This window comes from Poecilia mexicana, unplaced genomic scaffold (assembly GCF_051168715.1).
Source record: "Poecilia mexicana isolate PSO_F unplaced genomic scaffold, ASM5116871v1 scaffold_8, whole genome shotgun sequence".
Lineage (NCBI taxonomy): Eukaryota > Metazoa > Chordata > Actinopteri > Cyprinodontiformes > Poeciliidae > Poecilia > Poecilia mexicana.
In genome coordinates, this window is record NW_028263377.1 from 23,058,586 (window position 1) to 23,084,406 (window position 25,821).

Here is a 25,821-nt window from a genome sequence, read left to right on the forward strand (position 1 = left end):
TGGATTCCAGTCAAACAAAATCTGGTTAACCCAAAATGATTTAGTAGCGGGAGAAAGAAAGTTCCTTCAGAGACAGAGTAGAGACATTAGAGAGATTCTTCAACATAAATAATGCATTTTTATTTAATAGATGGACACAAATGTTCCAAAACAGATCTTTATCATTTAAAACCTCTGTGTATACTCTGCAAAGATACAAAATCTTACCAAGTCTAGTTTCTAGGGCGAATAGCTTGAAATGAGACTAAACAAATTTTAAAGTAGCTTTGTAGCTAGAGATAGAGGCTTGTTTTAAGTAAATAATTCCTTAATTTTCACAGATATAACAAGACATTTTTCCCATGTAATAAGTAATTTACCTGCCAATGGTGCAATATTAAGGAATTATTCACTCAAAAAAAAAAGTGTGTATATCTTTCTGAACAGTTTCTCGTAAGTTAGCTTCTTATTCCAAGTGTACTAATGTAATTGCACTAGAAACTAGACCAAAAATACTTGGTAAGAATGTGTGTTTTTGCAGTGCATCGGTGCTTTCTAGCTGGATGCAACGCTTCTATTTACAAAGGCAACAAAACATTTTTTCAACCTGAAATATGGTAAACTCAAAATACCAAAATCTCACCCAGAGATCCCATTCAGGGAGGATTTTGAGAGGCTACTCTCACCTCCGGATGCAGATGCAACCTTCCAGCAATGTGAAGCATCTTTAATCTGTTCCCACATCCTCTGAGGAGCGCTCTGTCAGCACAGCACAGGAGGGGGTGAGGAGCAGGATTACAGCCCAGAGCCTCTCAATTTATTACAGCCCTGCTGACTCCTGACGCTCCACTCCAGTATTCCAGTTCACCCTCATGTAAATAGGCTCCAAATGAGACGAGGCGCAGAGTCGGCCTCTGGTGATGCACGGCCCTAAAATGCAAAAGCGATGAAGAGTGTGTAATGCACAGCGATGGTGTGATAAGAGATGAGCACTAGGGGGAACCTTGGAGAAAGAGATAAGAGGAATGGCTAACAAGATCTGTTAGTTTTAGATTTGTTTATGTTGGTGCTGCTGCAGCTTCTAACAGACGCTGCTTTACCTTCTCAAAAGAGGCCATCAAGGCACAGATGATTTTAAGGCCAGTGGTATGTTGAAGTTGTGCTTTATGGCTCACTTTAGAGCCGTTATGTGCTTTAGTAATTTTCGACCATGTTTACCCTCTTATACACAGTGGAGAGAAAGCTGTTTGAGGAGCAAAAACACCTTGAGCTGTTTGTGTGAATAACAGTGTTTGCTGCTCTGATCCAAGGCCCATCAGTCTCAGAGAAGTCAGAGAGCTCTCGTTAGCCCTGAATTTCTCCTTTCCAAACAGCTCCGTGTTTATTTCAATAAGTACGAGGAAAACTTAAATATATACAAACTAATCACTGGTTTAAGTGTAACAAAGATTTTAAAATTTGTACTGGGTGGCACTGATTGTTAGCATCCAGAAAGTATCTTTTTATAATGGAGAACTGCTTTAATAAATAACGTGTTGGTTCTCTGATCTACTGCTTTTTCTTTTTTACTATCGATTGTGAAGCACAGCTTTGTCATTCTGATGCCTTACTAAGTCAGGCTGGAAAATATCTTAAAATGAGTAGTGAGGTTAAGTTTAAGTTTTAATTTATTTGTGGAGCATATTTTTCACAGTTCATCATACTGGGCAGCATCTTTGAGATATTTCTCAGACACTATCAGATGCACAAGATTCCCATTAATCTTGTGTTCTGCACAATATAAATACTCTAAGACAATTTGGACTGCAGCTGGTAATGACAGATATCTGAAGCTTTCAATTTGAACCTGAGGTAAAATTATTTTAAAGTATCTCCATTTTATTGAATTCAGTTTCTGAATCTGGACAGAAAACAGAACAGAAACATCCCCAATGCAATAAATACTTTTTGCCACTGAGTGTTCAGTAACAATTGTGTTGTCACACAGGTGATAAATAGGCACATCATAATAAAGCTTAGGCTTCATAGCCTAAAGTAATAGAGACATTTGATGTTACTATATCATTCCTAATAAATGATACAGTAACCCCAAAACCACTAACTGTATATTTTCTTTCCAGTTTTTAAGATAAATGTCAGGCAGACAGTGAACAATCTCAGAGATTTTTGCATTAATTAAATGATTAAGTTCAAAATAAAATGATTGTTTGCTTCAGCAGTTCTGAAAAGCTGCGGACAGGGAGGAAAACAACAACCTTGAAAAGGTTTACAGTGCAGAAAAGGGCGGCTGACAGATGAAAAGCCTTGTTGAGGTTTTCTGTGAAGGCAGTCATATTTTAATCTGCAGGAAACCATGACAGCTATCTTTCCTCCTGTCAGGGGGGAAGATGAATGTTTGGACAGATACGCACTCAGAGACACAATATCTCATCTTTGAGGTACCTGAATATTTAACAGCGAAGAAGTGAGTAGGAGAATTTAGAGTAGGTGCTGAAGAAAACACAAAAAGCTAACAATGTAACTTTGATCTTTCAGTTACTGAGAGGTCTGTGAAAGGGCTAAGTATAAATATTACATAAGACATACGCAGGAGTACACAAAACTAAGCTTTCCCCAAGAAAAACTATTATTTTTCTTATTTCTTTAAATCTTTATTAATTGTTCTTTGTAAACAAAAATAAATTTGCTGGACATATCAAGATTTGGACAATACTTGATCATTTTTCATTCTGACGAACACAAAAGCACATCCCAGATAGTTTATGGTGAACGCATCATGTCCAGTGAATCTAATAACTGCTGGACAACCATCCACACTATATGCAGGAAGGACGAATCTAAAATAAATTATTTTAGAAACACAACACACACAAGGATACGTGTTTCATGTTTTCACTTGCCAGGGAAGGTGAAGGGCTAATCGTTCAAACACTCATCAAAACGCCATCCAGAAAGGTTTCTGACTCAAACAGCAATCACCCCACACTACAACATCAAATCAAAGCAAAGGCGCATGGACAGCCAGGATCTTAAATCATCATAACGCATTTATTTGATTTTATGATGCCTGGCAGCTGGCGTGTTGTGTGATCCAAAAAAGAGAAATGACAGAAGAGTCTAAAAACGGATGAGTTGTCACAGAATCTCATAAATAAATATAGTTTTAGTTAGACCCACTGTTACCCGTTGGCTTTGATACAGAAATGTATTTTTTCTGGATTTATTTAATTGAAAGGACTCGTTTTCATGATATGTGCAAAGGTAGGTGGTTGTCTTTTACAAGATGCAGTTAAATCTGTTTAGGCCTGTCACGATAAATTGTACTGCACGATAAACTGACCCCAGAAGTTATCGCGATAAACGATAATATTGTTGCTTTGAGACAACTTTCAACGGTCAAGGCATAATAATGCAATTTCACATTCTCAAAGATGAATAAACTTTAAATTTTAGTGAACATTTAACACTGGAACTGGAAGACATTTTAAATATGCAAAAAAAAAACAGAAAAAAAACAAAATGAAATGAATTATGGTCTCTGTAAACAACATTTTCTTTAAAAAAAAGAAAAAGAAAAAAGGGAATAGTTAAAAGACCAAAACACCAGTTTTGAAGACGATTATCATCCAGTTTTTGGTAGAAAGAGAAAAACGATAAATCAGGCAAATGAAAATTATTGAACTTGTTTTAATTTATCATGCGATTAATTGATTTATTGTTTATCGTGACAGGCCTACTAATATTGTAAGTAATACTTTCCTGCATTATAAATCAGGCCAGTAGAATCCAGCTCAAAGCCTGAGCTGCGTCATGCCTGTGTGGTCAGATCAGCCGTCCGGCACGTTGGACTACTTCCCTTTGCAAAGCGCTATAAACTTCTGCCTGTAATCTCTCAGTCAGAGCCTTTAATTGTTTCTTCAAATTATTCATTGCATGAATTGGTGCGTGTTGTTTTGTGATTTATGCTTCTAATGTGTGCTTACATTTATTGAGATCCCCCTAAGCTTCAGCAGCATGCTGCATCAGCGATTCTTCCTGGGGTCAGTTTACATTAAAAAGACAGATTACATTTACAAAAAAATCATACCGCAGATGAAGTATTAAACAACACGTTCCGTTTTCCGTCACTTTAAAAGAAGGACACAGACTTTAGTTTAAGATAGAGTGATATTTTAGATTTTCCTTGCATAAAAAAAAATATTAATAATGAAGCTCTGCAAAGGAGAATTTCTGTCACCTCTGGGAAAGACGAAGCACATCCTTCCACCCATTTATTAATCCATAATACTAGATCAAATGACTCTCCTCTACTGTCACCTTTTATTAGCTACCATTACCTTTTAGTTTTTAATCTCATCATCACTGTTTATGCATTCAGAGCCTCCACTAATACCGTTTTTATTCTATTTTTGTACTAAAACCTTTTTTTACTTTCTACATTTTATAGGGAAAAAAAGGAAAGATTTTGCTCATTTCTGTCCACAAAATGTGAAGTGAAACTGTACGGTCTCGGTGCAATACTTACATTTCATGGAGAAAAAAAGAAAACTATATGTGCAGCAAAGACTCACTCTTATTAAAGTTGTGTCAGTCAGGCTGTAAGACTTTCAGAATCACACTTGAAATCCTCCTAAAGTTATTGCTTGCTCTTGCTTCATGGTACCTCATGACCGTCATATTGAAACCAGAATGTTGACTTTAAGCTCCTCAAACAGAGAAATTTCACTTTCAAGCAAAGCAATATAACTCTGGTTATTATATTACAATGAAAAGGATTCAAATAAAAATGGAAAAAAATCGAATATTTAAGTTGTTCACAAAATGAACACTATCACAATGTATTTCTGCCTCCTAACTCCTACTGCACTTTATGAACTTATTTAAACCGAAATAACATCACAGCATTCAGAGGGATAACTAATAAAACAATTATTTACAAGGACAACCTAGTTATGTCAGCATAAAGCTATTTAGATCCCACACCAAAAATATAAATCACATTTCTCTGGTGTTTTGAAAAGTTACCCACAAACCAAATTTAATAATAAAAGTTGTGTTTTTTCTTTTTTCAGTGCACTGCTTCTCTCTGCACTTAAGTGAGTCTCAACAGAGGACTTTGAAGTGGAAATGCAATACACACCAGGGTTCAATAAACACATTATATTGATGCAAAAGCTTCTATCTGCAACAGCCAGATCTATTTATTACACTGATCCTCTGAGAAAAAATATCTGAGCTCTTTTATTTTTCTAGAGTGAATATGGAACATTATATGAACAGTCAGGTTGTAGGTGTTTATCCAGCATTAAGAAACAAATCAGGCATAGCAGTGGATCACAGTCTGCAGCTGCAGCAGATTTTTAGAAGACAATCAGATCCCACCTAAAAATGGTTAGAAACAACTAAAACAACATGTTTTTGAAAATCATTTCAGTTGTTTCTATTTCTGGTAAATTAGTCAAAATAAACGGCACTGAACCCGACTGAAAACATCCTGGTTTTTCCACCAAATATTGATTCCTGATCTCTTCCTGAATTAAAACATTAGCTTTGCTGTTTCAAATTTTTTTGTTTGCATTATTTGACATCTGAAAGCGCTGCATCTTTTTCATTATTTTGACCATTTCTCACTTTCTGCAAATACTAAATTTTTGCTTGAAATTTCAGAGACATGTTCTCAGTAGTTCATAGAATAAAAGAACAATGTTCATTTTACTCAAACATAAACCTATAAAGAGTAAAATCAGAGACAGAGAAACTGATCTCAGCAAATCAGAATCTAAAACTGTTTTAAAATAACAGGATCTTGTTGCAATATTCAGTGTAGTAACTTTCCTTCTTAACCAACATAATGAAACACATTATTTATGGCAATTTTATGAAACATGAAAAAAAAACCACCTTCAATCTTTTACTTCATAAAGCTAAAACTGTTTTGACAAAGTTTTTTGGGGGAGATTTTTTTCTTACAAGGTGAAAATGACAACCTAAAAAAATATGTTTTCAAGCTTCAGACGACACCAACAACCTGACAAACGCAAAGTGAGAAACATTACATCCTTGAATATGAAGTAAATGGTGGCATCATCATTTCTTAGACCTGAGATGTCAGAGTTATCCTTGCCTCCTCCATCTGCCCGACTGACTTTTCTCCTAACCACATTAAAAGCTGAAGACAGATGAAGCAGAGAGTGGATGATAAAACAGGGTAGAGGTCATCTTGGCCGACACCGTCTGGAATCTCTGGCCTGGAAATGACTGGCCATTGTGTCAGACACAAAGATGAATAGATGGGGCTCAGATTCGGCTCTGCGTGCTCTCTGATACAGCCAGTCAACTAATATGCTGCACTGTCAGGAAGCACCAGCAAAGAGCAGCGAGAGATGAATTACAAAGCTGGAGCCCGGCTTCCAGACCGTCAGACATTTGTCATTTTTTTTCCCTAGTTTTCAGAGAAACTTTTCTCTAAAAGCTACGGAGCAAACAACAGGCTGATGAAAATGCCATAGAAACCCACACAAGTGCAGCCAATATGTCCTGTTTGATCCAAAAAGATCAGACAGGATCAGTGTAAACTGCTTACACTGGACAAATGAAACAAAATGTTTCTGACATACAGCTTTTGGTTGAAAACCTTACCTACAGTGTGTAGAATTCAAAATAAACAAGTAATTTGGAAAGATTAAAACTTTATCTTAACTTTCAAAGTTAATTTAGGTTTCACTGAAATAATATACAATAGCACAGATTTTAAAATATTCTAAATAATGTGCAAGCAAAATACTCCTGAGCATCAGCTTTCAGTAGAATAGAAAGATGAAAAATTTCTAATTATTTTAAGAGCAACTCAGCTTTTTTTGTTTGTTTGTTTTGACTGAAACTGAGAAACATCACTATTATTTTCTACCTTAAAAGTAATAAAGAAAATCAAAAACATTTTGGAAAAAATCCTGACATAACGGATCATAATTCATGCATGAAACGGTTAAAGTTTTATTAATTTTTTTTTGTTTTCTTGTTTTTTGCTGTGATTTTTTTCAAGACGTTTTGGTTTTGCTCTATTTTGTGATATTCTGAAAAACTTAAGGTGATGCAGAAAAAAAAACGGAGCCAAATGTTTAGTGGATGAAATCACTATGATCTTTTGTTAGTTAACGTTTTCCTTCCATTCCTTAGCTGATCAGCGTAGTATGCAGCCCAGACAAATCAATTTTCCTAAATAAAGTGTGTTTCTTAATAAAACAATAACCTTGCAGCTTTTTCGATCCACTATCCTACATTTTGTTTTTATGGCTTGTTGGTGTACATCACCTAGATTTGAACTCATCTGCAGAGCTCCCACCATGCTTGTTATGCTCAATACCCGCTGGGTCCAATTTGCACCAAGAATTTTTTTGACTGAGCTAGCTAAACCAATCAACAAGAAAACACAAATTTTCAAGGCCTCTCTTTCATCCAAAGATGAAGTGGAAATAAGAAAATGGCTGTGAGTGTGCAGTTTGTTAAACTTTTACTTCATATTTGGAGCTTTGCCATTTCAACATTTGTCTCAATATTTAAACTCTCTCCTCTCTCCCTCCTGAAAACACAAGAGAAAGCATTGATTTAAAAACAGCTTGGCGACAAATAGAGGCTAAGTCCAAACAGTCTCCAACAGGTGGCTGAGCATCTGTCGGCTTCTCCCTGCTTTTACTTTAATTCCACGAGATAATCAGCGTTTGTCACCACAATCAAGAAAATGTGTTGTGTTTGTATCCTTGCAGTGCGCAACTAGCGACCTCAATCAATAGAGGCCAGTGATAAACAGCGGCGAAGTCGTTGAAATGCAAACATGCGTGCAGACTGAACGGAAAACAAAAAGTAAGCCCAGGCTGTGTGACAAAATTATAAAGCAACATCACAAAAGACCAATTTCCTCCAGCGCAGCGCTGTCCAGCTTTCCCATCAGAGTTCAGTCGGTGTGTTATTATGACAAGCAGCCTTGGAACCGGCCCAGGTGCTTTGGCTGAGCCGTTGTCACCGCAGGACAGAAGAATCTGTTAGGGCCTGATTTTCCTTCTCCCACCCAGGTGGGGAGCGGAGGGGGGACAACACTCAGAAGTCCATCTGCAGTCTGTTGACAGTTTGGCAGAGAAAAGTCGACAACCCAATCACAGTCGCATCACGACCCAGTGCCTGACTAAAGGCAGTTCTGCTGCAGAGGGCTCATCCAAAATCTACTCAGAAATGCAGGAGCATCAAATACTAGCTAAAAAAAAAAAGCTTAATTGTTCAATTTATGATCATAAAGGCTGAAAAACTAAAGGGCATCCAGCTCTCGAGTCCAGAAAATCCAGTGCATACATCATTGTTGCTGCTTTAGCTTTTCACAGTCTTATAAACACCATCAGGAAATGATGTATTACTGGGGAAACTTTTATAGTGGAGACAACTAATCACTAAAGGTGCCTTTCAACAGTGAGACCTGGAACACTTTTCCCCAAGAGTTACTTCTTCACAAAACCTTCTAATTTTCCCTGGCTGTGAGCGTTTCCACTGTGGGGTCCAAAAACACAGCAATTCATTTAAATTATGTCTGAAATGGTTGGCAAGCAACTCCTCCTGTTGCAGGAGTGATTGCTCCACTGCTGGGTGTGCGAGAAAAAAATAAAGACTATGATTTTCAAAAGTAAATCTATAACCAGTGATGCTGGCACAACAATTAAACAGACTTCCTGGTTTTTTCTTTGGTTTTTGGAGGTGGAAAAGTGCAGACTGAGCTCTGGTCAGCAGCAAAACCTGGACATGATTTACACTCTGGATAAAGCAGCAGTAGCCAAACTGGCACAACCAGCAGCCTCCATCCATCCATCCATCCATCTTCTGCACACCCTTGCCCCTTATTGGGGTCGGGACCAGCAGCCTTCTGTGCCTTGTTTATCAACCAACAATGTCTTACTGATCCAAAGGAATCGGAAGTGTTTTTATTTGTGTCTCATGGCATAAACAATTCAGAATATAAGTGTAAAAGCTCCTTATTAGTTTTTTTTTTTTCTGGAGTAAATTACAATCCTGGTGTTTTTGCACTGCTAAATACAGTAGAATCAAAAAAACCAACATGGTTCCTAGAAATTATCGAAATATAAAGCTTAATAATACAGCAGGACCCGCAGTAAACCTAATACTGCAGTACATTATTTAATAGCTGCATTATTAAAACAAATGAGCATTCTGGATGAGGGCACTAGAGGAATTCAAAGGTGCTAACCTCATGGAATACATTAAAAAGAAATGATACACAAACTCCATTCTCTCTGCTCATAGATAAACAGGAAGACATTTAATGCACATCTGTGGATGTGCATTAAATGCACATCACATTTTCATCGTCTCATTTTCATAGTCTCAGAAATCCAAAATGTCTTTTCTCTTACTTCTGACATCAGGGTTTTATACCATTCCAGCCCTACTGTTGTGTATTGGAAAGCTTTTGACCAATGGCGTTATCGAACCTCGCTTGCGTAGCAATTCTGGCTCCGTCTTACACTGGATGTGTGTTGGAAGTTGTTGGTTCCTTATCTGTCCAAACAGAGATTTTTTCCATTCCTGGCTGACTTTCTCTCATGCAAGCAGGAAAGGACGTTTGCCAAAGGTTTCTTGCACAACAACTTAACCTTTCCCCTCTTTGGCGATTGTTTATTCCACATCTCTCCAATCTGAATTCCTTTCTGACTTCCAGGTCAGATTGACCCAGTACATTTGACACAGTGCATTTCTTTTCAGTCAAAACATATCTTAACGTGAATCAACCAACAGCATGACTTTAACTATTAATATAATTATATTCCTCTACAGCACCAAGGTAAATTTTAGGAAAACCAAATAAAACATTTGGAACTTTGATAAATCATTAACGCGATTAAATTTTAAATGATCATAAATTACACAGGAAAGTATCAATGATTTAAGAGCAGTGAAAAGAAAATATTTAAAAAAATTTGAGCTAGAGAAAAAAGGGTGGAACAAAAGTGTTATTTCCCTTCTTTTGAGAATTATCAAACACACAAAATATTGATTTCAAAGTAGAACAGAGGCAAAGAGGAGCTTATCTTAGAATCTAAAACGCCCAAAGCAGAACATAAAAATTAAAGTAACTTGTCTTAGAAGCATAACCGGAGCGTCAGCATCCGATCTTCTTTCTTTGTGATACGTGAAGACTTTTAAGACTATAAAAAATGCAGCTACAGCTAGTGTGTGTCAATATAACCAGGATTTGCACTGGTTCAGCATGTTGCATGCAGCAGATATTGTTTTGAATATGTTTACTGAACGTGCTCCGCATCTACTATTTACAAAATAAATGACCCAGATTAATATCGCAGCACTCTGGAATCAGAGTACTGTGTCTAAGTCAGAACAGCAGCAGATTGAAATCTTTGGGTTTGTGTCGTCACAGACTTGCTCTCCAGAGAAACTTACAGGTTTTACATCTTCCAAGCACAAACCTTTGGGTTTAAAATTATAATGTGATTAATAATAATTTAATCAATCAATCAATCAAATTTTATTTGTACAGCACATTTCAGCAGCAAGGCATTTCAAAGTGCTTTACATAATTAAAATAAAAACAGCATGTGACATTGAATAAACAATAAGAGATTTTAAGAAAAAGAAACAGTGAGAAAGAGAAATAAAAAGAAATTAAAGTAATTATAAAGAGATTTAAAAAATAAAAAATAAAAAAAAATAAATAAGAGGCTCTACAAGCCTTTCCTTCTGTAGGACTTTAGTCAAACCACCATTTGACAAGGACTCAAACCTTTAAAACTTCTTTACATAAAGAGATAAAAAAAACAAAGAAAAACATTAAAAACATGGAAGACATCAAAACCTGCACTCTAACCCTAATTTAGCCATAAGCAACTCTAACAGGTGGGTTTTAAGTTGAGATTTAAAGGCACCCAGTGTTTCAGCTGTTTTACAGTTTTCTGGAAGTTTATTCCAAATTTGTGATGCATAGAAACTGAATGTTGCTTCTCCTCGTTTGGTTCTGGTTCTGGGGATGCAGGGCAGACCAGAACCAGAAGATCTGAGGGGTCTAGACGGTTGGTACAGCAATAACAGATCTTTAATGTATTGTGGTGCTAAACCGTTCAGTGATTTATAAACTAACAACAGTATTTTAAAGTCTATTCTTTGAGCTACAGGGAGCCAGTGTAGGGACTTTAAAACTGGTGTTATGTGCTCTATCTTCCTGGTTTTAGTGAGAACGCGAGCAGCAGCTTCTGGATCAGCTGCAGCTGTTTGATTGATTTATTAGTCAGACCTGTGAAGACGCTGTTGCAGTAATCAATACGGCTAAAGATAAACGCATGGATGAGTTTCTCTAGATCTCGCTGAGACATTAGTCTCAGCCTGGAGATGTTCTTCAGGTGATAGAAGGCCGACTTTATGACTGTCTTAATGTGGCTCTGAAGGTTCAGGTCAGAGTCCATCACTACTCCCAGGTTTCGGGCTGATCGCTGGTTTTTAGTTGTAATAATTTAAGCTGTACATTGATTCTAGTTCGCTCCTCTTTAGGTCCAAAGATAATAACTTCAGTTTTGTTTCTGTTCAGCTGGAGAAAGTTTTTATTAAGACAATAAGAACTGAAACAAATGATTCCTGAAAATAATGTGCTGTATATTTAAACAGAACTAAAAACAAAAAAGACTTTCATCCCGTCACAGATGCAAATTACCCGACATCTGTGTTTATATGCCTCATGCTGTCGCCATTAAATTTGATTGTGCTTCAAGTCAAGTTAGAGATTTTAAAATAAGTCTTACAGGTTATGGAATAAGAGACAAAAAAGTTTTAACTACACCAAATGCATCATATTAATGATGGAAAGATTAACATTTTCATGACTGTTTTGGCTGAAATGTGGACAAAATAAGGTTTACTCTACAGAAAACAACCACGAAGAGAAGGAGAGTCCAGATGTGTAGCTTTTGGAAAAGAACCAAATATTACTTCAAAACTCGTAAAATTAGGAATTTGATATAGCATAGGAAAGCAAGAGTTAGTTTTTTTCTAATGTATTCAAGAACTTTTCCTATGTTCTGTCTTTTTTTGCTGTGACCTTCTCGCCTTGACAACAAGAACTTAAATAGTTTAACCTTTAGAGAATCACTTCTGCATGTTATTCGCCTGCCACTGTCCATGGTGCTGAGATGTTCATGGCACATTTGGATTTCTATAAATTTTACGAGTTTGCGTTTTCAAAACGACTCTGGGCAAAGCATGCAGCACAGCTGCAGACATAATCTTGTGAGAATCTTCAAAAACACTGGCAGAATCCTTCACAATCATCAGGACTTAACTAACAGACGTGACTTTTTGCAGCTGAACCATAGCAGCTGGTTAGCAGCGGAGGAGCCCTGCAGGGAACTGTAATCTCCCCGTTTCTCTTCGGTCTTCACATCTCAGATGCCCAGGGCAATTTGGAGTCCTGTCATCGACAGAGACTCAGATGATTGTGCAGGTGGAGGGGCTGTCAGCAGGGAAGAGAGCCAGTTCACAACTTTGCGGCGTAGCGTGAGAACGTCACCCTGGCTATGGAAAAGTAAAGGAACCACTGAGAACAAAACAGGGGGAAATATTTAATATTATTTCACAGCATTTCTGAAAACAGATGATCATGGCTTTAGTTTTGGAGGAAATATAAATGAGAAAAAGAAAATAGCATTTACCGGACAGCAGCCTACAGTTGGGTATTCAGAAAATGTTTGGAAACTTGCTTGCACAAGCAATTAAAAGGAACTACAATTAACATTTTCTAATTTATTTTTATAATATGTTGATGCACATGTGTGCATGCAGGTGCTGGAGGCCAAAACGGAGACTTAGGGATGTGTTGAAAGAGGACATGAAGTCAATTGGTGTGAGGATGAAGGATCCAGAGGGAGCGACCAGATGAGACGGATGACGGATGTGGTGACCCCTGAAGGGAAACGTTGGAAGAGTAGAGACCTGCAGTGCACCCATTTCATAATTAAATTATTTATTCATTGAAAACTAAAACGGGGTTGTGAGATCCAGAAAGGATAATTATGTCTGCCACAATAACTAATATTGGCATTATAGTGCAATAACATTTAATCACTTAACACTAGAAATGGAAGACATTTTAACATGACAACCACAAAAAATAAAGATCACAACCAAAACCATAAATAAATTGATTACGATGTAAACAAAATGGCCCAATCACAGAGGAAAGGAAAGTTAATTTCAATTTATCAAGTGAATAATTGATTAATTGATTATTGCTTAATTGGTTACTGGTATTTGAACAGAAGAAATAATGAGCAAAAGCAGCGGAATGAGACTGAACTTACTCGTTCCTGTTAGTTGATGCTCCAACAAACAGGATTACAGAACCACCAGATTTCCTGTTCACACTGCAAAATGTTTGACCCAATTTATCCCCTCAAATGATCTCAAGGACGAACTGAGTGTTGGCACGGCTTTTAACAATCTTAAGAAATATTCCTGCCGTGTGTTAAGAGTGATCTAATCCACTTTATTATAAAAATCAGGGATATTCAACATGTTGGATTGTTTTGGCCTGTTGGTGAAGTTTGGGTGGTGACTCTGAAGGACAAACAGCAATGCAGCCTGATAAATGTGACGTGTATGAACAGGAATACACAAAACTTTACCGCAGCTTTGGTGTATATTCTGAACCACAAATTACCTCAAAACATGTAAAACTAGGAATTTGATGCATCGTGGGAAAGCAAGACTTAGTTTTTTCAAAATATATTCAAGAAACATTGCTTCTTCCCAGTCAGCCATGTTTGTTTACTGCAAGATTTTCCATCTTATATCTGAATGTTGGTGAGTGAAATCAGTTTGTGTGTGTTCTCTCAGGTCAACTATTTTAAAATCTTGCCATATGAACCAAGCATTAGAAACCAATTGGGTTTTAGGAAAACGTGTCAAATGATCACCACTTGTTCAGTTTCTGCTGTTTGGATCTACATTGAAATCACCACTAATCCTGCATCCTGAAAGTTTCCCTCTACCCGACATCCAGAGTGTTTTCTGTGCTTTTCCTTCGAGACGCTACGCATTGCTTCACTTCCTGGAACGTAACCAGCAGAATCTCTAAGAAGCAATCCCAAAATGTTTGATTATTTTACAACAGTTGACGATCCGGCCAAGCCTCAGAGATGCAGACACTCCTTCAATTCTGCAATGACCTAAAACAAAGTACCCTCACAGCTCTAGTGGGAGGTTTCTCTCTCATAAAGCTGCTTTCACCTCTTTGTGGTGCAGTCTGTATATTGCTAAGCCTGCCAGCTTGATAAATAAAACACAACCAGTCATCTCCGTGTTGGAGGTCAGGCTCCGCAGCAGAGTTACGCTCCTCACGTAAGACGAAAAGGGAGGCAGAATATAGCCTGAGAATATTTTACAATGCTGCAACCATGTGAAAAATCCCATTAGGCTTAATATAACCTCATCACCTTTTGGTTAGTGCTGAGGTGACACGGGGAAGACAGAGTGGGATAAAATGATCAACTACACCACAATCTGAAGCTGATGAAAGAGCTGGTTTGATGTTCCAGTACTTATGAGAAGGCAATGCTTTAGGATTATCTGCAAATAAAACACTGGAGGAAAAGAAAACCCATTACTCTCATGACAACAGACATTTTGTCATGGCTTTGTGTTCTTTCTGTGATTTCTCTTCATTTTTGACCTTCGGTTGTGCCCAGAATTCGGTCGGCTTCCTCGGCTACGGCCTCTGGAAGTCCAAGCTGTCGCCTACTGCATTTAACTGTCAATCAACAGCTCAACATTTCTTCCATTATTTCTTTCCAAAGAGTTATTTCAACCTGTTCTGTAATGGTCGAATTCAGTCGTTTGGCTAACTTTTTTGGATATATATCCCCATGTTCTTCCTTGCATCTGAATATTCCTTACCCTATAAATATGTTTGAAAGAAAATCTAATTTTATTCCATGGATTTTTTTTTTTTTTTTGCTTCATACCAACAATTGATTTCTTCTGCTTCCCTGTTGTTTTTGACAGCAGTAAAATGTATTTACAAATGTCAGAGGCGCAACAGAATCCTGATGTAAAAGTAATTCAAAATGCACAGAAAATCAAAGGTGCTGCATTTAACTAATGCATTTTCCAAAAGAGGCCTGGGGCATCAAAAGTAGCCTCATGGAAAGTCTAGAAAAGCACTTAAATTTAATTTTGTATGTGCATGCTAGTATTTTAATTAATATAAAGCACACTGATTCTTCTTTTAAAAATCTATGTCAGTCTAACACTCTTAGCCAGTGACAGAAAATGAACATTTCTACAGCAACTCCGGATAAATTACTACTTTGTGCAAGAAGTTCAATGCAAATACACAATGGATAAATATAACATTACAGAATCGGGATGATTATTTTCAGATGAATAACCTCTTTAGCTCCAATAGCAATTGTAAATCTATTTAAGCAGAAAAAAATGGTAGAAAAGATAGGGAATATTTTATGCTACAAATCATAGTTCCCCTTTAAAGTGATGTTATGTTACTTCAAAAATGCAAAGAAAATCATTAGCATTTTCTGACAATGATTTATGTCACCTATTTATTTAATGCTACTGACAAAAAAAACAAGCAAAACATAAGTTGGACTTGACTTCAGTTCTTACACTCCAACTGCGAAAGTTTGTTATAAATCTAATCAATGGAAGACCAAAGTATCTGTTTCACAAACTCATTTAAACCATTAAAGTTGCACACAAGTCGAGGATCTTAAGACTTTATCTGGACGCTTGCTGCCTACCTGATCTTAAATTATTTTTTAGGAAACCGTATTTCATTAAATTAAACTGAAAACTTGTGCAAAGACTGGACAGGAAACAGAAAGATGGGGATAAAATCTCACAGCTAGACAGTTTGCTAAAATTGGTATGGATCTATTCTCTCTGGGTAATGAATTTCACCAGAAGAAGCTGAAACTCCAGACAGTTTCTATTAAAGGAACGCTTTTTTTTTTTTTTCAATTTCCACGACTGCCTGGAAAGAAACATCGAGGAGAAAGTAAAAGATGGGAAACATGGAGGAGAAATGCAGACGAATGCATCCAAAGACAGTATTGGCAGCTGACAACTGTGTGCCAAAGAGGAAGGATCCCGTCTTCTTCATTATGAATAGAAAATAAGATTAATGTTTGGCAGCATACTGTTCAAAGTTAGTCTGATTTGTTTATTTGAACTTTCTGTATGATAGACAAAGCAAAGTGAGATGCCCTCTGCCGTTAAATCAGCCACCAGGACACAATAAGGCTTTGTAATGACAACAGATGGTGAGGTAGCAGATTTGTACACTGACAAATACCAAGAGGATATCGGAGCAAAGATGATTCCACCAGAACTCCAGCGAGGTGTAATTGGCAGATTGAGTCTCACTTCCAGCTGTGCATAATATCACCTTTTAGTTCCAGGTTTAATACTCCCCTACGAATGTCACAGAGCAAACAGCAGTTAAACAATTCAAAGATATTTCAACAAGCAAAAGGGCAAGTTTGAATAAGCAGGTATTTATCACAAATTACTTTAATATTACCATAATAAAAGCGTTCATAGTAACCCTAAAAACGAAGAAAGATGCTTACTTTATTGGCTTCTGCTATAAAGATTGTATCTATCAAAGTCACCTAGTCGTCTGCGTATGTTTTATCTTTTAGATAATTGTGTAGATCAGTGTTTTTCAACCACTGTGACGCGGCACACTAGTGTACCGTGAGTGATTGTCAGGTGTGCCGTGGAAATTATCCAATTTCACCTACCGTATTTTCTGGACTATAAGCTGCTACTTTTTTCCCTACACTTTGAACATGCGGCTTTTCTGTGGATTTTTCTTCAACCACCAGGGGGCTGTTTAACAGGAAGTGAATCATAGGAAGTCAAAATTGGAAATCAAAGAAGAATGTGCTAATTTTCATTTAGAACAACCACATGCTAGCAGAAGGCACGACAGAGAAATGTTTTCAAACTCATATGATGCAACGTTTAAGTTGAGGAGTATCAATCTGGCACTACAGGAGGGAAATAAAGCCACTGCAGAGCCGGTTTTGTTCACTCGGCGTGAACATAACCGGATTTGGAAATGGAGAACTGCGTCCTTAATATGTCCAGCAGTTATTAGGATGCATCCCTCTGTTGATACCAGCGGCCTGTAGCCCGTGGTCACAGTGTTGTGGCCCTGTTCAGGTGTATTTTTGAAGTGGACATGTTACGTGCAATTTGAAATAAGAAATGTAAAATATGATAAAAATAAATTTTTGTGTTTATTTGTTTCCTATTCAAGACACTTTGATAAGAATGACTATATATGTAATACAGGCGGCTACAGAGTACCTTTGTTTACATTTTTGGTTGGTGGTGTGCCTCGTGATTTGTTCAATTAAAACAATGTACCTTGGCTCAAAAAAGGTTGAAAAACACTGGTGTAGATGCTTATCGGAGCACAACAAACTAATATCAAGATCCAATTTGAGATGATTTACATTATCTCGCTGTAGGTAGTCATCAGACGGTGCAATGTGGTCTGAAGGAAACGACAACGATACTCAGGTATGTTCCTGTGTAATAGATGCACGTCGTTATTAGGAATCCTAGGTATAAAAAGAAAATATCCCCTATTATTCTAACAAAGTACAGTTTACTTAATATTCTTTTTCAGGCTGAAGCCTAAGTAGACCAGATTAACATTAAAATCTCTTCATGTCCCGTTCCTTTTATTTTCCATTTGACATTGGTTTCACCCGTTTAATGAGTCTGCAAAGGTCACTATGACAAAAACACACTGTACTCTTCTTCCTCATGTAATCTGTTGCAAGACTGTGTGACAGGTGTTCAGTTTTATACCAATAGCATCGCTTTGCAAGGTCAGAGAATCTGATTTTTTTTAATGCTTTATTCAAGGTGTAAACATTTTAAACTGCAGAAGTGAGTGTTTTTGTTTTGTGTGAATTTGTTCAAGAGTAAAAGAAGCAACACATAATTTGGTGCACACTATTAATTTTGCATGTTGTCAGACTAGTTCTGCAAATTCTGAAGCAATATCCTGCAATGAATGATTCAATGTTTCACAGCACTGTCAGAACGTAGATTTTATTTTTAAATAAAGATATCTAAGAAAGGTCAGGTGGATGATATTTTTAATTTACAGAACCACACATCATAGCAGTAATATAACAACATTTATTCCTAAACTAGTTTATCTTTTAAGGTTAAAAGATGAACTAGTCAATAAGTTCACCAGCTCTTAATGTATCCACCATTAAGGATCGTAAGTAAACATGAACAAGTTAATTTTATAAAAGGAAAAACTTCAAAAGATAGTGATACATAAACAGCTGAAAAGTCACAATGTATGTTTTCCAACTAGTGAGGTAACGATTCCTCGAATGATTCGAGTATCGCGATTATTAAAATTCCTCAAGGGAAATTATTTGCCTCGAAGCTTTATTAAATTATGTTGTATTATTTAGCGCACCGTGTCCCGGTCGGGTGATTATTTATGTTGCGCAACGCTCTCATTTCCGCCTCTGACTTGTTGACGACTACTAAGTTTTAGCAGCAAAACGTCCAAGTTTCAAGTTCGATCCAAGGGGATTTTATTAATTGATGATAATGTCCAGATGTAGGACCAATAAGAATCCCTAATGCCTGGCGCGATACCTGGAGTACAGCAGCCCTTCTCCTCCTGGAGCTGCTGCCTGGTGGTCGGTTCAGAGCGAACGCCGATGCAGGTGTGTTTATACAGGTGTGCAGATAGACTGAACACAGCAGGCAGTCGTGCTGAGGATGATAAAGTGTAGCTTTACAGGAGGAACCAGAAAATAAATTTCATACAATCCTTCATACAAATGGGTGGCGTAGCAGACTGTGGCAGTACATAGCTGGTAGATGTTTCTGTGTGTGACGAAGGAACCAAATCCAGTCATTCACATGGGCAGACAAGAGTTGGCAAAGTGAGAGTTCATCTATTTAATGGACTGCAGATGAACACACAAAATAAAAACTGGAGTTTAGACATTATTTTAGAAGTGTCTTTGTGAACCTGCCTCTTTTTTATTAAGCTGAATATAATGTCAGATTTTTGCATAATTTTTGTCCTGGTTAACTTAAAAAGTGAGCTATTATTGTTACTGGTTAGTTTTCTAAACTATAGAAAAGTAATTGTTAGGGATGCAAAAAATATGAACATTTTAGCCAATAGTAATACTGCTAATATGGTAGAATTTACAAGTATTTTATTTTATCAAATTTTTATTAAATTACTTGATTAATTGTCAAATTATTAGAATACTACATTACTAAAATAATAATTAAAAACTGCCCTGTTTCTAACTAATAATTGACAATGAAAGCTGTCAATTAAGGCATGATGACAAAATGAACAACCACAGGAAACATTATCCTCTGTCCATACAGTTGTTGCTTATGTATATCTTGATAAAACTATTAATTTCAGCATCAACTTTCAGAATTTAATTAGTTTTTGAAGATAATTTTATGATGCTCAGGTTTTTATGACAAAAAAATTGCCAACTTTCACAATAAAACCAGTGAGTCAGTGAAAATAACATCAGCTGGTGCAAAGTGGAGCATTTGTTCTGAATGTACAGGTAACTCATTAAAAACTGACTTCTTCTGCACAGCTTTACAGGACGATTAATTTTCTGTGTTTTTGATTGATGATATCATAAAAGCTGCTGCACAGTGAGGGAAGAGGTTATAGTCTGGAAGGAAATAAAAACAGACTGGGATTTTCTTCTGTACATTGGAACCGCCATAGGTTAAAGAAAGTAAAGCCAACAAAAAAAAAAAAAAAACTCACGGCTCGAGTCAAGCATACTCTCCTCAAGCTGGTCCTGTGAGATCGGGATTTGAATTCAAGCTTAAGGACTGTTGATACTCTGGCAAACAGGAGGCAGAAAACCGAGGGTGTAGTGCTGATTCGAGAGGATCACTAATGCCCAGGAGAAATGTGGATCCAACTATATCCCCCAGTGTCTTAACGCTGCGCCTGCATAGAGCCAGCGATGCATCAGGACTACTGAATATGTTTAACAGCTCAACTGTTTGCAGTTCACGCCAGTCATGAAAGGAATCTGCGCTTGCACTACATAATCCTACTGAACAGTGTGTTTGTGTAGTGGTTGCATATTATCAAGGTTAAGATACCAAAGCATCGAAAAACTGTTTCAACTTTTATAAGCACCAGGTGCAAGTAGCTTTAGAAAATGTTGAAAACGCTCAGCTTTTGAGAAATGAGTGATAGACAAATTTGGATATCACAGGACAAATGAAATCTCACAAGCACTCTGCTTTTCTGAATACTGCAGATTGATTTATTGCATTTTATATATTTTACATTTGTGATTAAAACTTTTTGTTAGCTTAGTACTTGATATATATCTGATCGGATATGTTACGTCAGTAATGTGTGATGAACATACTAACTAACTTTACTGCTGCAGACAAATGTTCTGATTAGGTTTGCACTTTGTAGGTTTGCACTCATGTGAAATAAGCTCAAGAAAAATAGATAAAAAGCCTCTAAGTTTTCATTTTAATAAACACAGAAGGGCAAGTTCTATGTCTTGGTAGACGTGGGTGTTATTCTTAAAATGATTTACTTTTTATTATTCTATAGTGAAGTGCAGTGAAAAGCAAAGAAAGACCAAAAATGAAGTCAGGCATGCCTCTACACACAATCATTGCTTTATAATTGCTGGAACAAGGACACAAAAGCTATTATGAAATAAAACTCAATTTTCAATGTGTAATTCTTGTGCGGAAAACTGTCCTCAGCCACCAAGGTTGTGAATTGGGCAACAAATATCAGGTTTCAGGCAAAGGCTACAATATTCATGGATGAAATCAGTCATTAAGGGAGTTTTCACACCTGAACTGTTAACTCAAACGCACCAGTTTCTGGCCATGAATGTGAATAACAAGAAGAAACCTTGAACAAATTATTTTTTAGCATACTGTAGATGTTTCTTTAAAATTAAAGTAAGAACTACCTTGATTTGTTATTCTTCCTTCCAGGAAAAACATGTTGGGAGAATTTGCAGATTTATATTACTGTGAATAGCCTGAATTCTCCAAAATGAATGTAGCAGGTTTATTGAAAAACATCAACTTCAAACCGGTCAGTGTGAATATTAAAAAAATCATTTTGACAATCCACATCTCGTCAAAGTTTTGGGTTGTCTGGAAACTTAGAATCAGCTTGAAAAGAGGAATAAATCACAGTTGGTGTTCCGTACGTCCTTAGTGTGACACTGCCTTTAATAAATGACCTAAACCAAAAAACATAAATAAAATTAGAAATCTGTATGGCAACCCTCCATTATTCACAGAAATCTAAAAATTAAATCAGCTTTGGCCGTGCCCATCGTCATCTGACTCACGAACGGTAAAGAAATACCTCTGTGAGGAATGGCAATGTATTTTCACAAACATTACCTTCATATATTTTCTTTAGATTTTATCTGACAGCCTATAAAACTTTCAGATCTTTATTTTTACAAATAATCTTCAAAGTGTGGAGCTCACCTTACACTGAAATCCCATCTGCAAAACCTTGGGGTGTGCTTATACGAGCTATTTATATCTAGAATTTTGACACCATTTCTTTCCTGGATTTAGGTAAAAACTTTGATTTGACTAGGCCATTTTAACATGCACATGCTTTGATGCAGTTCTGGTTTAAAGTTTGGATTTATGCCTCGATTCCATTCGTCTTTGACAGTTCTGCACATTTTCCTTGTCCCCACATCATGATGCTGCCACTCTGGACTTGCACAGTTCCTTCTGATTGGTTCTCTGGTTAACGCTCTTCTTGCCAGCTTGTTCATCGTTTCCATTCTCGGATGAAAACAACACCAGAATCTGCTGACAACACAACTACCAAACCTCTGAGTAAAGCAACTGGGTTTTATTTCAGTGTAAAGGAGTACTAAAAATGCCAGCCACACTTTGAAGATTTTTATAAAAGGTTTCAACATATCTTGTTTCTATCCCCATCATAGTTGTGCGTCACTTTATTATGGGCAATAAATGTTCTGTTAAAACAGTTTCCATAAAATTGTATAATTTAAACCGTTTTCTAAGCACATGAAAATTAGTTTTTTGCTGTTATTCCAGAAACTACAGGAGTTCTTCATTGCTAAAAACAACACTTATTTTATTTTGCTTATCTTAGCAGTTCAGTAAAATAGCACTTTGTGTGCTTTATTTTTATTTTTGTGGATCTTACACAATCCTCTAAAATGTACATGATTGTTATAGATCAAACGAGGCTGCAGCTAAATTAATCTTTCATTCCTTATTTATGCATTCATTTTAACTTTGATTAATTATTCAACTCTTTGGTCAAATGAATTATTTTAATAACTAATTAGAAGTTAAATTTACAACAAAGGCGTAGTAATTAGCAGAGTAGGCAAAATACCACACAAGCTGCCCTACAGGTGGCTTTTGTTGAGTTTGGTTTTAACCAATCTCTGTACATGTGGGTCCTTCAAAGATCCATCTAATTAAAGGCCCAATAAACTGAAGTCGACCCATGCTGAGAAACCAAGAGATTATCATAATAAAGGCGTGATTTTTGTGAGTCATTAAAGAGGCAGGCTGGAGGACTACTAATGACCCTGACAGCTCGCGCAATTATCCACAGATTAATTCGCTATTAAAATCTCTGTTGCTCCGTTTGTATGCATATGCACGCATACATGCAGTAATGACAGATCACGGCTCTAACAACTGCATTATTAATCATTACGTGACGAAGATGGGTAGCAGAGTCATGCTGGGAGGGATAGCTTCATAAAGATCAATCAGATCTGTTACTGAGCCTTACAGTATACAGTAGACGTGTCAGTCGCCAGCTGAGTTTGTGCAAAGTCTAAAAACAGAAGTGGCACAAATCTCAGCCTGTAGTCTTCACATTTCTAACTCATCAACATACCATGTATAGACCTAGAGCTGCACAAACAATTTGATGCAATAATCATATCTTTTCACAGCCGATTCAAGCACTTGATCAAAACATGGAAAAAAAGCTTCAAAGTAGCTGTTGGCCTTCATTTTTTATTTTTTCTGTCAAAAACAAGAACCTGAGTTTGAATGGAATGCTCTGATGCATCAGCTCATCCACAGTTTGCCACTTGTTTATGCTGAGATTAAAAAGTCAGGATTGTTCCACCATGAAGAGTCAATTATCCATTTAAAAATAAATCTCAACAAGACTAAAGGGTCTCTTGATTGTTCCTGAATTTATAGGCGTTAATTAGATTGTTCTGTTCCAAACCGCTAATTAGGAACAGTCCTGTTCTCCAAATGCAGATTTCAAACAGAGTTGATCTTCTCAATGCAATTTAGACTTTATTAAAAAGTAATTAGACACTTTTTGGCTGTCTGGAAGACTCAGTATGTGGCAAACACACAGTCAAGAGAAATAAAGAACAAAGTCAAAAGGAGGTTTAGGCTGGTGTGCAAGATGAAACACTGACAGGTTTGCTGCTCTTTGAAAAGCCCATCAGTCATGGTCAAGTGAAATCTAAACACTGCAGCCAAAGACGAGAGAAGCAAATGGAGACAACTGCTGAGAAAACAAACATATTTTAAAAAACAATTGTAGATCTGCGGCTATCGAAAACTGTGCACTCTTAAGAAAAATCTTGTGCTTAATGAGATGCTTTCTCAAACTACTGCCGGCCTTCGCGTCACAAATATAGCAACTAGCATAATGTGCATCTCATTTTGGAGCCAAACATTTGAGCGTTTTCTACCGGCCATGCTTGTTTACTGAACTAGCGACTGCTGACATCATTACACTCTTGTGCGATATGCTGCATTCAGGACAAGCATGGAAAATCCCCACTTCTCCCCCATCCCATCACAATGATGCGTTTAGGTCCTGAAACCTGGTACCGTTTGACTTTATGTGAATATGTGCTCAGTAGTACTGACAGAATTCGGTGGGTACTTAGAAAAGTATTGAATTTGGTACCCAAATCTATTTTAATGAAAGTGCTGCTGTTCTGTTTTGTCATGTTATTGGAGTTTTACTGTTTTATAAGTCAGCCATCATTGTGGTGTAAGCAGGAGCGCTGGCTGAATGTATGACGTACAACTTAAGAAAAAAGATGACACTGTTGATATTGTTAGCGATCAAAATGAATTTTTTTTTTTAATTGCTATGCATTGATTATAGGGAGTTTAATCGTGATGACAACCCTGGCTGCAAGCAACAGAACAACTCAAAGTATTTTTGAGACATTTAGCAAAAACTGGAATTAAAGAAGCTCTAAAACAGATCACAGAAAAATGAATGACACTAAGGGGTTTATGGAGTACATCTCTAAAAGAATGCAGCAAATAATATGTGTACATTGACAAAATATTGGTAAATTAAAGCCTTTAAGGTCTTCTTAATGTCTGAATGTGCAGCACAGGACGTAAACTTCAAATTAACAGTTCAGCTGTCAGATTGTCAACATACCGCCTGAGCTAGTGAGGGTGTGCGACGCCAGCACGACATTTAAAATAAAATTGGTGCATCGCAAATAGGCACACAGACAAACTGATTCATATAATCGCAAATCCAGATCTGTCAGTTTTCTCTCTCTGGGGGACATCAAACACACATTCTGCCGAGGGGAAGCACTTTCATCAGAGCAGTGACATTTGAGCGCCCCATGCTGCCACCATCTCCAACAGTCGTCCTGTGTACTCACAAATACACAACCCCCCCGACAACAACGTGACGCTGTGTGCAGATGATGCACAAGTGGGGAAAAATAAAGCGTGAAGTTATTATTTTCTAAACATGGTTTTGGAAAAGGCAATTAAAGCTTGCAAAGAGGGTGTCACAGTAGTCATAAATGCTCATATGCGGCACCCACAGAGACGACGCAAAGTGGCTGCAGTGTCTCATCACAGCAGGGGTCAGACAAGAGGAGAAAAGTCACCTCTCTGAAGTGGGAAAATCCAGAGTACAAGCTATAATTGGCTTGTTACTTCCATATTTAATCTTCCTCCACAGCACACACAGCAGTAAAATCTTTGTTCAGCCTTGAATCTCATCTATAGCGGCAAAATAAAGCAAATACAGGTTGCATTTCAGCAAAACAACCCAAAACTCTCCTAGAATTCATTGAGCGGTAATTTTTTAAAGCTACATTGTCTTTATCTTCTAAGCCCCCCCACCTGTAAGCGAGTTTTCCCACTTACAAAGAGATGTGGCAACTGTTGCTTTCAAAAGATTTCCAAGTCTACAAATGATGAAAAAGACTAGATGCAGAGCAGCAGACGACAGAACATCGAAAGAAGACGGGATAAACAGAATCAAAGACGTGGAAGACGTCACACATGCAGCTCTCATCCCGCATCGTCTCTCTTATCTTATGTCTTATCGTTTATAAGAGAAATTAAATTACTGTTCATATCAGGTTCATGCAGGTTACCCTATTAATGTTTATATTTATTCCAGGAAATTAGTTTTCCTACTTCTTTACATACTGGAGCAGGTGTTAGTGGATGTAATTGGAAACCAGCCTAAAAACTTACATCTGGCAGCTCCACTCCTGGAGGCCCTCACTGGAAATTAGCAGAGTGTGAAGGCAGACTGCTGGAAACTTTCAAAAGAAAGGAGAGATTCAAGGTGCGTTCATGTCAACACAATTTAAAAAGTTGGTTCATTTAAAATGTGATGTGGAAATATATGTGAAATATGTGAAAATGATTCTACAAGGGCTGTTTAAAAACCTTAAGCAGTTGAAACTT